Source organism: Ambystoma mexicanum, chromosome 2q (assembly GCF_040938575.1).
Source record: "Ambystoma mexicanum isolate Mex_15411 chromosome 2q, UKY_AmexF1_1, whole genome shotgun sequence".
NCBI classification, from domain to species: Eukaryota; Metazoa; Chordata; class Amphibia; order Caudata; family Ambystomatidae; genus Ambystoma; species Ambystoma mexicanum.
The window spans coordinates 1288506290-1288521216 of record NC_090924.1 but is presented as its reverse complement, the minus strand read 5'-3'; the positions used below and the strand labels follow the sequence as shown (position 1 = coordinate 1288521216).

At 44.4% G+C, this 14927-nt stretch overlaps 1 protein-coding gene across 1 annotated transcript in view; it reads left to right on the top strand.

Moving 5' to 3' along the window:
- LOC138570105 (prostatic acid phosphatase-like) overlaps nt 1-14927 on the top strand; it is a 507576-nt gene that overhangs the window by 87868 nt on the left and 404781 nt on the right. The gene's annotated exons all lie outside the window — the stretch shown is intronic.

Below are 14927 nucleotides of genomic sequence, written 5' to 3'. Positions count from 1 at the left end.
CCCCATAGAAAGAACTTGAAGTGCGTGACTGCCCAAAATACTGCTAGTGCCTCTCTTTCAATGACCGAGTAATTTTTTTCTGCTCCTCTAAGTGGCCTGGATGCAAATGCAATTGTGTATTCAGTTTTACCTGAGTCAAACTGAGTCAAAACTGCTCCTAAGCCAAGGGTACTAGCATCAACTGAAAGCGACGTTTTCCTGCCAAACATGAATCCACTTAAGGATGGGGCCTTGACTATACAATCTTTGATTTGCAAGAATGCTTCCTGACACTCTTTGGACCATGTGTACTTCACATTCGTTTTTAGTAACTCCCTCAATGGAGATGAGATGGATGCAAAGCCATTCACAAATTTATGGTAATATTCCGCTAGTCCCATGAAAGAACGTAGTTGGTCCTTGTCTTGGGGCTGAGGAGTATTACTAATGCTTTCTATGAGTGACTTTTTGGGAGAAATACCTTCTTTCGAAACTTTGTGTCCCAGATACTCCACTTCCTCAACACTTATTTTACATTTGCTCCTTTGGACCGTTAACCCAGCCTCTTTCAGTCTGCATAGTACTGCCCTAAGTACTCTGTCATGCTCATGCTCATTACTTGCAAAAATCAGAATGTCACCTTGAAACACCTGAACATTTTCCAACCCTTTTAACACTTCCTCCATCACCTTTTGGAACACAGATGCGGCCGAGGCCAACCCAAATGGCATGCGATTGTATTTATAAGTGCCTTCAGGTGTGATAAAGGCAGTGAGATGTTGCGATTCTCGGGAAAGGGGAACTTGGTGATAGGCAGCAGAGAGATCAATGACAGAGAACAATTTGGGTTCGCCAAGAGTGGAGAGTGTCTCAGAAATGTTGGGTAGTGGATGTCTCTCCACCAGAATATTGTGATTAAGACTGCGCAAATCTACACACACTCTTAATTTACCATTATTTTTGGCCACTAAAACAATGGGGGACAACCACTCTGTGGCCTCAACAGGTTCAATGACACCCTTATCTACTAAGTTATTGAGTTCACTGCGTAGTTGCGCTCTCATGTTTAACGGCACATGTCTCACTTTATGAACAATAGGCTGAGATTCTTTCTTTAGTCTAATATGGTGTTCGAAGTTCTTGAGTCTGCCCAGTCCTTTGGTGAAGACCTCTGGGAACTCTCATGACCACATATCATCAATCTCGGCAATGGTGACAGGCTCAGTGGTGCTAGCTTGCACCCTGACTCTCAACTTCCTTTGTTCCTCCCAACCTAAAAGGGAGGCTCCCTTTCTTGCAACCAAAATGTGAGCTATGCATTCTCCACCTCTGTATTGCTCACTTGCAGTAAACTGTCCCAGCATCTCAATAGGGGATTCCGCATAGCCGCAGGGCCGAATTCTTGGTGGATCCAGCATTGATTCATCTTTTTTTAGAACATCTTTAAATGTCTGTTTAGAAATGATGGTCCATGGGGAACATGTGTCAACTTTCAGGAGTATTTCTTGACCATCAATTACAAAAACATCTGTTGGACCTTTGCTGTCTCCTCCTCCAATGGTCGAAATCTCGAAGACATGTCTGGGGTTGTCTTGCGAGGAGTACACCTCCTGTATGTTGTAAGCTGAGTGAGCACCTTCTTCTTGGTTGTTTCTGGTTTCTAAGAGATTTATTAATGACCTCTTGCATACATTAGCGAAATGTCCTCTGGTCCTACACTTGAAACATTCAGCATTCCTTGCTGGGCACGAAGGGTAATTCGGACCATGCTTGACACTGCCACATCTGGTACACTTCTCACCCCATGTTCCTTTCCTGCTTGTATTGACATTAAGTCTCTTCCTGTGATCATCTGCGCACACAGCTTGGGTACTCTGTTTATCAGACTTCAGTTCTTTGACATATTGTGAGGTTTGTTCTATGCTTCTGGCTAGGTCCACTGCTTCATCCAACTTCATGTCTTTTGCCAACAATTTCTCCTGTATCCTAATATTATTTGTGCACCTCACTAACTGATCTCTAATTAACGAGTCAGATAGATGTTCGAATTCACAGGAGTGGCTTAATGTTCTTAATGAGGCTATGTACGATTCCACGGATTCTGAGGACTCCTGCGTACGCTGAAAGGACTTGTGCCTCTCGAATGTAACATTTTTCTTAGGCTCAAAATGATCCTTGAGTTGTTTAATCGCAAGGACATATTCATCTGTGTCCTCCGCTTCACCAGCTTGTGCACTGCCTAACCCATCAAACACTGCACGGCCTTCCACACCAAGATTGTGAAGTAATAATGCCTTTTTGCGAGTTGAGCTGAATCTCTCTCCTCCCATTGCCACCAGGTAGTTTTCAAACATGTCTTTCCACCTGTCCCACCTAACTTGGGGGCGTCCAGGTTCATTCAAAAATGACATTGGCGGAAGTATTGAAGCTGCCATGTCTTAAGCGGTAAAAAGGTGGTAAAGAGTGGGCTTGCTGGATGCAACCAATAGACTCTGGATCAGTTCAAGTATGCCTAGTGGATGCACAGACTGAGCAGTGACAGTACTGTGCTATGCAGACAAAGGGATCAGTCTTGTATGAGTACAATCCCTTGTGTATGATGTCACAATCCCCCTTACATCAGTCTGAATTGGAACATGATGGCTGCTCATCCACAGAATGGATACATGTCATAATGGCTGGCTCCTGAAACTTGCCAGAACTGCATGGGCAGGTTGCTCAGCAACGATAATGTCAATGCTAGGGATCCTTGAAAGTAAACACTGTTGCTTTGAGACAGAGTCAATACAGTAATGGGGAAGGCAAGATTACCCCCCAGGGGACGCGCCTGCTGACCTGTTGTTCCGCTCCTCCTGACCTTCCTGCAGCGTTCGCTGTCGCACGGGAGTGTGGAATAATGCAGGCCGCGCTATGACGAGACTTCAAAGGAGTAGGGAGACACTGCTGAGAGCCATCCTCATCGTCAATGAGGAAATAAGGGCTCCAGGCAGCAGTGATGAAGAAACAGTAATTTATTTCATAACAGCGACAGCGGCCTATGAGAGCCGAGTGCCAACATGGCTCTCTCCCTGCAGTCTCTACTGTCTCTCATCCACATTCTTAGAATAACATTCTTAGAAGTTAATGAGCTCATAGTGCAGCTCAATGTTTAACTAGGATCTGGTAATAAATTTTTATGAACTTGTTTTAACTTACATCATAACACAGTCCTGTTTGGCAGGAGGCATTTGCTTTGCCTTAGCCAATGCAAGTTCTGGGTACCCTCACCAATACAATAATCCACCAAGACAGTCCAAACCTAAAAGCCCTGCCCTCCGGCACTTGAACTCTAGCACTGGATCTCCAGGAAGGTAATGCCAAAACCCTAACAGGGCCCAAGTCCCTAGCACAATGACCGATACCTTTCCCTTTAAAAGAAACCGGTTACATTCTGAAAATGTTGCCAGCGAGGATTATGGTGCATCTTCCTGCTTGCGATTGGCACATTATTAAAAGCACAGACCCGGTCTGCCGAAGTCCCACGGACACAAAATCGTAATCACTGGACATGATTCTTATCTCATGGACACAAAATCACAATCACTGGGCAAGGTTCTTAAAAATAAACTCACCCACGTTGACCACATATGTTCCCTGTCGTAGAGTCTTCTGGAACCCGCTTCGCCCACCGTGGAGGCAGGGTTTCCTCGCACAGGAGGAATATCTGCGGCAGTGACCACTCCCCGGCACACCCAGCCTCTCCCTGATTTCAGTGGCAAGTGTGAAGGAGTTGGGGAAGCCTGGTTGGTTCAGGTAGTGCAGAGGAGGGGCCCAGGGGTAGGGCAAAGAGAGGTCAGGGATGGATCCAGAGCAGTTTTGGAAATCTAAAGGTTAGCTGGTATTGATATAATCTTAGGCTAGTCCCTTGTCAGTCCATGTCACCATAGACTTGTTGCCCAATCATCTCTCAGCCCAAAACCCCCTACAAGGGTTCAGACAATAAAGGAAACACAGTCCCATAAGGACTGATTACTGTCCTATATTAACAAGGACTCTCAATGAGGTTTTGGGTAGATAGAACAGGCGGCTCAATTTCACAGTAGGCTGGAGAGTGGAGAGTGTGGGAGAGAGGAAACTGGAGGAACAGACAAATCTAGAGGTAGAGGCAGTGGAGAGCAAAATGAGGTGGTGACATCACGGGAGGGCAGGTTAACCAGGAGGATGCAGTGGAGCTAAAGGAGTTGGTAAAATCATGAGAAGGGATTAACCAGGAGGAGGTGCTGGAGCTGAATGAGGTGCTAATATCATGAGAGAAGATGAACCAGGAGGAGGCGCTGGAGCTGAACGTGGTGCTAACATCATGAGAGTTGATTAACCAGGAGGATGCAGTGGAGCTAAAGGAGTTGGTAAAATCATGAGAAGGGATTAACCAGGAGGAAGTGCTGGAGCTGAATGAGGTGCTAACATCATGAGAGGAGATTAACCAGGGCGAGGTGCTGGAGCTGAATGAGGTGCTAACATCATGAAAGGTGATTAACCAGGAAGAGGTGAGAAGGTGTTGGAGCTGAAGGGGGTGCTTACATCTGGAGGGATGATTAACCGGGAGAAGGTGGTGGAAGTGAAGGAGGTGGTAACATCCAGGCATGAGAATTACCAAAAGGAGGAGGTGTCAATAAAGGAGGTGATAACTTCAGAAGGCAGAGTGGCAGGCTGGTAAATTTTAGTATATGGTTAGGGAATAGCTGCATTCTTGTACCACCAGGTGGATTAGACCTTCCATTGATATAGTGTGCTGTTCGCTCTGGTCAGTGTGATGGTCTCCTTCACTATAGCACTATGCTTCGAGGATCAGAATCCCTAAGGATACAGTGCCCTGCTCAGTCTGGCAGGCGAATCAGGCCTCCTAAGAACGTAGCTCCCTTCTTATTCTGCCAGGTTGTGCAGGCCTCCTCGTGATATAACACCCTGCTTCCTCTGCAAGCACTCTCCAACTTGCTATCACACTTTGCTCTCCTTTCTGTTCACTCGCCTCCAACTCCCCAGCAACTGACTGATGTGTGAAGCCTTCCTTTTTTACCTGCTTGGCTCACCTTCATTTGTTCCAACTGTGGGAGGGGGGACTTATCAGGAAAGCTTTAAAAAATGTGGGTGGCCATCTTGGAGTCAGGCAGAGGAGACTTCACTATTTGGCAGACCCGTCAAGCTGTCTTCCTGTCGCTGCTCCAGTGTGGCAGTCCTCCACAGTAATTCCCAGCAGGTAACATTCTCAAGTGCAGGGTCGCCCTTTTTACCTGTTTTCCCTCCCAGCTTTCCACATTTGTTTGGGCTATCTTTCCCTAATAAGGTTTAGTGTTTTTGTAGCTAAGGTTTTACATATCTCAATCTCTTTTGATTTGACCTTTCTCTGTTTTGTTTCCCTTATTATTATACTACCTCTTCTTTCCTTTTCAGCAGTTTGGAAATGTGAAACGCTTTCTAATGTATTGTATTTTATTGTATAGCACCTCACTGTCTTCATGGTTAGGGTGTGCTTAAGATATCATTTTAATAGAAATGAATAAATCAGCCGGTCCGACTCCATACCCTAACTGAAGTAAACGAATCAAGAATGCCAATATGTCTTACAATAACTTATGTCTGCGCAGAACCAATAGCGTGGCATAGACAATCATCAAGTTAGCATTTCATCCAGAAATACCCCGAAGAAACTGGGCCCCACTATGCTCTTGCCAAAGTCAAGGAACTTCTGCTGAACTGTATGATCTCAATTAAAAAACATAGACACTGCCCTCAGTCAGGACGCTGCCATTGGGCCTCATTACAAGTTGGGCAGTATTCTGGAGGTAAATCTGCCAGAATACCACCCAGTGGAATTACTGTTACCACCAAGTAGGCAAATTTTGGTCCGTCATTGGGAATTTCGATGGAATCACCGCCACCATTATGACCGCTGCGGTAATTCTGCCGATTTTGTCATTTTTCGGCGGGAAAGTGGGAGGATTTACCTGCAGTATGATGTTGGAGGTAAATCCCCCACTCCAGGGCCAACCTTGTAGTATGACAGCACAGGAAAAGTGGCAGTAATTCTGTTACCGCAACTTTTTTCCTGCATCGCCATTTCATACTATCATTGACTTTTGTACAGCAACTCCAGAACAAGGAAGCGCAATACTAGCTTATTCAAAAGATGACTCCCTAGAGCTGAATAATAAAGTATTCATACAAATGAATGGATCTCTGCCTTAATGCCAGTAAGAGTGAGATCCTTTTCTTTGGGACCACAGCTCCTGCCTTCCTTCCCTCTCTCCCTCTACCTGTTCTCTATGGGTCCCCTCCCCTCTTCATCTTGTGAGGCAAAAAAACCTTGGTGTCATCTTTGATTCCTCTCTCTCCTTCTATCCTCACATCGCGAACCTTGCCAAGAAGGCCCACTATCAGCTGCACCTCCTCAGAGGTAGTCTCCCTTTCCTCACCTTCCCCCAGAAACTCAATGTCTCTAGAGCTCTGTTCCTCTCTATGCTTGACTACTGTAACAGCCTCTCCCTCAATCTTCCTTCAGCCCTTCGTCCCCTTCAACTAATCCAGAATATTGCAAGGCTTATTCTTGGCCTCAAGCCCAGGGACCGCATCTTTCCAGCCCTAATTCTCTCCACTGGCTCCCAGTTGCTGCTAGGATCAAATTCAAGACCCTCTGAATCATCCACAAGCCTTTCTGGGGTCTTGGACCCCGCTACTTCCAACTCCCTCTCCCTAAATACCCCACTGCTAGAGCCCTTTGGTCTGCTTGCACCAACTCTGTGAGTCAGAAGCTTCTCTAAGCAAAGAGTGGGGGTTAGATGTCTCTCCTCTGCAGGAGCCTCCCTCTGGAATGGTCTCCCTGCCCCTCTTAGGCTTGAGCCAGATCTCCGTAAGCTCGAGAGGCTCCTCAAGACCTTCCTTTTCTCCTTCTTCACTCTCCCCCTCCCTTGCTAACACTTCTTCGGCCTCAGTGATGGTCTGCCTGGTTCCCTCTGAGTACTACAGGGCTCCAAGCCTGTAGGGTATTTTGTATAGATTTGGGGCCTAGCAGTATTTTCTTACCGCCAAAATGAAAATAATTCAGTAATATTATGTTGGTATGCGTTATTGGTGGTATTTCTGGTGAGCATAATTCCTTTGTTTTATATGTAGCCCCAATATCCAGAAAGCCTTATTTTTGCTTAGTTTGTTCGTGTGATCACTAGAGAGGCCTCAGGCTTACATTTCAGGAACACCACATTTTCAATTGGAGTGCCACCATGGGCTGTCCTCACTGGCTTATCTACGGCAGCGAGCTAACATGTGGTATTCATCACCAACTTATCTACATCGGTGAACTATGTCCAGGGCCTCTCTTTCTGCTGACTCATGTACCTCCAGCAGCAGTCTATTTCATTATGTTATTATTATGTTCCGTTCAGAAAACATACACTTATATACTGATTGGAATCATGCACACAGCTACCGCTAAGTCTTATTTTTAGCTGGCTTAAAAATGACAATTGCATTGTCTAAACCTCTCCCCATATTATCAGTACTCTAATGGTAGATGCACAAATAAAAGAGAAAAATAAAACACACTATCCGTCTGCTTTCAGATATTTTTTGTGTATTATAAAAAATTGCATTTCAACACGATCTTACTCTTTTTACAGAAATAAATGGAAATTGCACAGTAACAACCTTATCTGTAACAAAAAGAGAAGAGAGCAGCGAGAACATATTCAATTCGCAACATTAAACATGTTGATAAAACACTGGAGTTCCCTCTTCCACGCTGACTGAATAGTTTCACACACATACACACTGCCGCCACACTCTGTAATATAATTACCAGGTCTGTTCAGCATGTGAAATTCGTCGGCTGGTCGCCTTCTGGAAGTGGTTCAATGAATTCTTTTTAAATCACCCCAGCAAGGACGAGCATCTGCCGTCACTCAAACCGGGGCTTATTGACTGGAATTCCCAGTCTCTGCAGCAGTGCACTGGGATCTGCTTTTTCAATCAGGAAAATCCCCAGCCACCAACCAGGTCTTTCTCCCAGCTGTGTAAAATGTCTTCTTCCTCTCTTCTTCCCCGAGGTTCATTAGAAAAAGCTCTGTTACAGCCTACCAAATGAGTTCAACCAATGAAATTCAATCATGTCCTACCCTCCTTCTCTTGAACAATGGCTTGGTTTATACAGTTGCAACTGTAACCAAACTTATTTCCTGCTTATTCGAGTCTTTGCTTCCTGCAAATACTGTGGACAGAGCGCAGATAGAAGCAAAGAAAAAAAATCTGGATGCGCGTTTAAAATGACTTTCAGAGCCTGTCATTTTCCATCTCATTTTGCACTGGAGAACACATTATATTATTAATGAGTTAGAATCGTTAGTATTGTTAATAAGGTTAGTTCATAAATCCTCAAATGTGTCTCCTGCAACAGAGGAATTTCAGGTGGAAAAAAAAAAATGCTTTTAACTGTGAAAAAAAATTATCTGCATTTTAGATGTAGAAATCGTTTTTGACTGAATAGCCTGTTTTCGTTTACATGTCCATGTCACACTGGCAACACATGCCTTGCTGTACCGCATTATAGCAATGCACCAAACCCATGCAGTGGTGCTGCATAAAAATAATGCTAAATACTCTTACAAGCCCCACCCCCACCGCCCAGTCCCAGTCATTGCACTTACCTGCATTTCCTGTCACTTTCCCTCTAGCCGCCCCTCTTAGCACTTGCACTTCGCCCATCCCCCTTTTCATTTGCCAAGTTAGCACTTTTTATTTTTGCTCAGACTGGCACTTCACCTCTCCCTTCTCCCTGGCACCACTTCTGCACTTTCACGATACGAATGTCAAAAGCCCTAGTAGAGCCGTTATTGTATCTTCTCCCTTGTTCCCCGCCCCTTTTTGTCTTGTGGCACCTTGAAACATCATGTGTTTTATAGGTGCCTCGAATAAACACAGGAGGTGTTGAAAGCGTACATACTAATTCCATTGGTGGACCCGAGGGCGAACTTGCATTCCCAGAAGAAGTCTTAAGCAGCCCTACTTCAACTGTAAGGCCTCCTCATGAACTGAAACTTCAAGTAGAGGTCGTTATCTTGCTCCTTAGGAGCCTAAGGTAATAGGGAGGACAACTTATGATGACTTAAATTCAAACACACCTCATTGATGCCAACGTAATCAAACTATCCCAAATGGCACAATACTTATTCCAAGACTCATCCCACCTGATGTTGCAGGATTGCTATGCCATGCTATGGCTGATTGCTATGCTATGCTTTTGCATGCAGGATTGCTATGCCATGTTATGCAAGATTGCTATGCTATGATGTGCAGGACCGCTATGCTATGCTATGCATGATTGCTATGCTATGCTATGATATGCAGGATTGTTATGCTATGTTATGCAAGATTGCTATGCTATGATATGCAGGATTGTTATGCTATTTTATGCAATGCTATTAGGCTCTCCCATACAGTTAGGCCTCAGACCCTCCATGTCACCTCCCTCGACCTCCCTGGGCCTGTTCTACTCACAACACCCTGGACAGGCCCAGCCCCCTCCTAAGGCAGGGGACACGTCAGTCCTTCCCTTCTGCTTATTCTCTACAAGTTTAGCATTAGCTATATATGGGAGATAACAGAAGGGGTTTCTGCAAATGCCACCTATACAGAATACAACACGATATCCCTGCAGGACTGCGTCATACAGTCACAAGGAAGGTGTTTAGAGTTCTTGCAAAATGTCTGTAATGTCGAGCCAACTAACAGCCCCATTGTGTTAGTACAGAAACATATTAGTGTTTGCCTATGATATGCTATATAAACCAGCACTCGAGGGTGAAGGATTGAGAGAGAGAGCTCCTTGTGCCGGCTGCCCGAACACTTGCGTGCTGCATGCTGTTTTTCCCTGCTGATAACTCTGTATGCTGTGTATTTGCAATATAAATGCATGAAGCGTGATCTGCTGCCACGTGTCTGTCTGATCTCATTTGATGCAAAGTGAAGCTTCCCGGGGGGGGCTTATCTTAGCCACCACACACCATACACTAATACTCCCATCTCCTTTCAATGAAAAACTATTTCCCCTTTGATTGGCTTTTTCTACACAATAATTTACAAGGTCAATCAAGGGCAGCGTGAAGTGTTAAAACATGTTATGTGCAGTAACAAGAGAAAGATTCTTTCATTCACTTCCTGTAGTACCAGGAAGCAACGCAAATATTGACATTTGTGTCCACAAAGCATTGGAAACATATACACACTTTCACAAAATAACAAGATTATTTTATTCAAAAGAGTTCACATTTTCTAGAACAGCTATATTAGCCCGGTTAAAACCCGGCACCAAACGAAGGCTATACTCTATTGTCAAGGTTCTGCTGCCACACAGCCACTTCCGCATTACTCATTGGGTTACTATATTGAAAAGTATTGGGACCCTTGCTTTTAAAATTGTCTTAAAAACAAAAATATTTACATATTCAGTGAAGCCTTCCACACTTCAGATATCCGTTGTGAGAGTGCAGACGTACATCAGTGTGACGAAAACCTAGACGATGTGAGGTGTGTATTACACAGTACTACATTTTTAAACAAATATGTCCGCTAAAATGTTATTTTGTTCCTCCTATGTTGCAGTCATTTAGATTATGGCGCACGGGTGCTGCAAAGCGACACCCAGTGTAGCCCAAAACAAAGGCTGAGCGTTCGAGGCGGGGAGGTGGCATTCTTGGATGGGTACATGCGTTAGCCATCCAGCTTCCCGCCCTCTCTGCATCGGTGGCCACACGTCACAGCAGGACCTGGCATCCGATCTTTCATACTGTCTGCCACTCAGGTTTACACGCCGTGATGTTTTAGAGAGCGCCTCGTCTCTTTATCTAACTGGCCTGTCTTGTGATCTTGATGCAGATCTCATGAATAGACCACAGACATGTGCGAAGTTGCCTTTGCTGGGTGAAGTAAAATCAAATCTGACTTTTGACTGTTTGGGGTCATTGACCTCTATAACTTCCATTTTGTGCGTGTCTATGGAAAAGAAACATGCTTATGTAAATTGTCAGCAATTGACAGTTCCCAGTGACCAATGCCTAAAGCAGGGGTCTGCAACGTTTTGGCTCTGCAGATATTTTGGACTACAGTCCCCATGATATCTGGCTATTGACCATGCTGGTTACGGATGGTGGGAGTTGTAGTCCAAAACCTCTAGAGAGCCAAAGGTTGCAGACACCCTGGCCTAAAGCATGACGACAAATATGAATAGGCAGACCTACGCACAGATTTGGGACCATGTCCCTCTCCATTCATATTTTTCATCATAATGGACAACCTGCTATTTAAAGACCCCTTAGACATTGAGCTGTTATTCCGCAAAGCACCAATAGTTTTCCTAATCCTATTGCTTGAAAAACACATTACTTTGGATTTGGATTGGATTCTTTCAATTTACCGGAGGAAACCTAGTCAGAAACTGCTTGAGCCCCACCTGAGTCCTATCCAAGACGATGATGTCAATAATGGAATGAGGAATGTAGTATACCACTAGTAGTGGAATAAATGCCCATACCACTTGTAGATATACCATGTAAAAATGAAACAGCAAGGGAGTAGCACAAACCCCTATTTGACGCCAAATCAGTGCCCTTCTCTTTAGTCAACCATTCCCCTAACCCTGACCTCAGCGTCTTTAGGCAAGGCAATCAACATGTTTAGCTGGCGCATGCACCCCAACTCAGGAACTTTGACCATAGTAAGGGCCACATCATGAGGTGGGCTGTAGCTCTTAAATGCGGCGGTAACAGTATTACTGTCGCATTTAAGGGCTGGCCCTATCAAGAGTTGGGCGCTGAATGGGCTGTTTTACCTCCAGATTTTTTCTGGCTGTGAAAATCCCATTTAGCCCCCTGTTTTCAGCAGTATTACTACCTGCTGTATTAGCCCGCAGTATTAGTGCCGAAAATGCCCCATCGGATCCAATGGGGAATGGGGATTTACTGTTGGCTCCCAACCGGTGATTCATGGTAATACCGCTGTTCGTAAGGGAAACCTGAAGCTCTTGTTTCTTACCCCAATATCGGAAAATGTAGTCACATTATTCGATCGCAAGACCTCAGGCATTCTTGGTGGCCATTTGGTGCCTGTGCTATTTAAGGGGATTTTTATAATTCTGTTTGATTTTCTTAGTCAAACATCATTGTTCCAGGAAACCCAGGCAGCCATTTCTACAGATCCTCTCATGTCTTGCTCTAATTTTCTGATACAGGCGGCAATTTACCCCCCTCCTTCAAATGTCAAGGTAGATTTGTATTTGGCAACGCCATTGACATGAGTTGGGGGAAGAACACTATGCCATTTATAGCAATCAAGTTTCGATGAAATTGATTCGCCTAATGTGTTGCCGATGTACCAAAGGTCAAATAAAGCACCTCTTCAATCCACCTGGCCATCTCTGCAGGTTGACATTCTGTACAGAATAGGTAAACCTATGTGTTATTAAATGCTAACCAGTGGTTCAAGTGTACTGAAAAAAGTAGTGGAACTGTGGTCTTGGCAAGGGAGAGGGTAGGCGGAAACGCAGTGCAACATGTAGCGATGTGATGCGGCTGCGGCATGGCAATAGTCTAGTGACTAGTGTGACTAGTGTGACTATAGTAACTAAGGCTCCTATTACAACTTAACACTTGCACAGGGACATGAATTGACAAATCCTCTATATAGAAAGATGAATATTGTCGTAAAAAGTTGAGGAATGGTAAACAGAAGGAAAAAAAAAGAGTGGAACCTGCTCACGACCGTTCTCGCTCACTTCGATCACTGATGCTGAACCTGAAGTAACTTGATTGGTAAGCGGAGGTCTAAACCTCCACTCAAGGATCAAAGGGTAATGTTCCCTCTCTGACCTAATCATGAGTAAGGATTTTATAAACCAGATGTTGTGGACTGAGACAAAATAATCAACATTGGCAGCTGTCCGCTCAGGAACGCGCGTGAAATTGGCTGGAATACGACCCACAATTCTTTCGTTGCTATACAGAAGTGCCCCTCCCCCAACATAGAGGGCCAATACACGCCCTTTCATCTGTGTTGGTTTGCAGTATTTGGGGCGCCATAAAGCCCAGTTAGGGTGCTCACTATGGTCCCAAAAACAGCAGCTATTAAAATAGCTCATAATCAAAAAGGGGAGAGAGGGAAAGAGTGATATTACGGTGTATGATACGCAGGGTACAACTAGTTCATCCCTATTTTTTTACCACATATTTTTCTAAAGTTATAGCTTTATTTGAAAATCATATTATTCTTGACTGAGCAATATGTTGTATGCGTTTTTCTTTAGGTCATAGGATCATTTCTAAAATGAATGTCAAGGAAGACATTTCAATACCCCAGTTACCATTGTGTCCCAAAAAAAGTGCTAAGTGCCTCGTCAAAAAAAGAGTGCTAAGTGCTTTTTGACAAGGCACTTAGCACTTTTTCTGATAACCTTGTTGCACTGACTTTTGTGGCCTAACTGTTGTAGATACACAGTGGCTATATACATTATAGTTTGCAGTGCCTGAATAGATAGTTTTTTAGATAGATATATTATTTTTTCTAGCATATTTTTGATATATATTATTTATTTGTATGCATTTTAGAAAATGTTATAGTGTGGATGAAATAAAATGATCTTTACTGTGTTATTTGTATTAATTGAATAAAATATGTAAACTTGACTTCTGACCTGTCCATGTCCCTCATTGCCCATTTACCCTACTGAGTCTTTGAATGTTTTGAATTTTTGTATTTATCCGTGTGACCCCAATTCTCTTATTTGCTATTTACATAGTTCCCCAGGTCCACGGTTTAGGGGGTTGTCCTTAAATGGGAGAAACCACATGTACAGTAATACATATTGTCTCTTGAATGTATAACCAGGAAGTTCTATTTTATTTAATCCATGTATGGACTTTCCTCTAATGGCAAGGCTGTCATTTGTTGTTACCTAGGAGACGGGGGCTCGAGCGGAAGAGGGAGAAAAGGACGGTTACGCATGGGGGTATTGAGGAGGGGTTCGCTTGAAGAAACAGCTGTTGGCTCCGGCCTGGAAGTTATAAAAACCATACGAAGTTGCGCCGTTGCGCAGGTTGCCGAGTTTTGGTTTGATCTACGTTTTTATATAGCGATTGTGATCGCGGACTTGGCCAAGAGAGGCACCATCCCCGAATTAACGAAGGAGCCGAGTCTGGAGGGCCGAAGCTGATCGTGGACGTGGCTGAGGCGAGCGGCGGGGGGACGCCGTTATCCTGGAGAAGCTCGATGCAACGACCGTAGTCGCTGACTTTGCCGAGAGAGGCACTCTCTCAGATCCAACGAAGGCGTCGTATCCGGAGGGCAGACGCTGATCAAGGAGGTGACCGCGACGGGAGAGATCGTACGCCGTTGTCTTGGAGGAACCGTGCAGAACCGGCTACGAGTCGTAAGAAGGGAATGACGGATCGCAGAGGTCCTCGCCTACAGGGAGCGGTAGGACGAGAATAAGTAAGTCCAGAAAGAACTGCATGGGAGCTTTGATGTTAGTGACAAACTTCGGAGGAGGGGAAGCATTATAGACTGCTGGGAACCACCGATAAGGACACAACTGTAGTTAATGGATATTTTAAGGAGCAGATTGCCTAATAAAGTTTAGTATGCGGGGCTGTATAAATAAGCAGCGAATTGCAGAATTATTTTACGAACATATTGATGCATAAAAACCACGTAAGAAGGGAGTCTCAAAGGTGTTTTTAGCACCTCCAATGAACTGGAACACCTATGGAGGAGTAGTTGCAGGGACTCAACAACGATGTGTTAGGAACCAGGTCTACCAATATAAGCATCTCCAAAAATATCTGCAGAAGTGTGAGAGGAGAAGTTTGACTAATTGAGGAAAACAAATATAGGAGTACTCTGCGAGAAAAGAGACTAGAAGTAACAACATC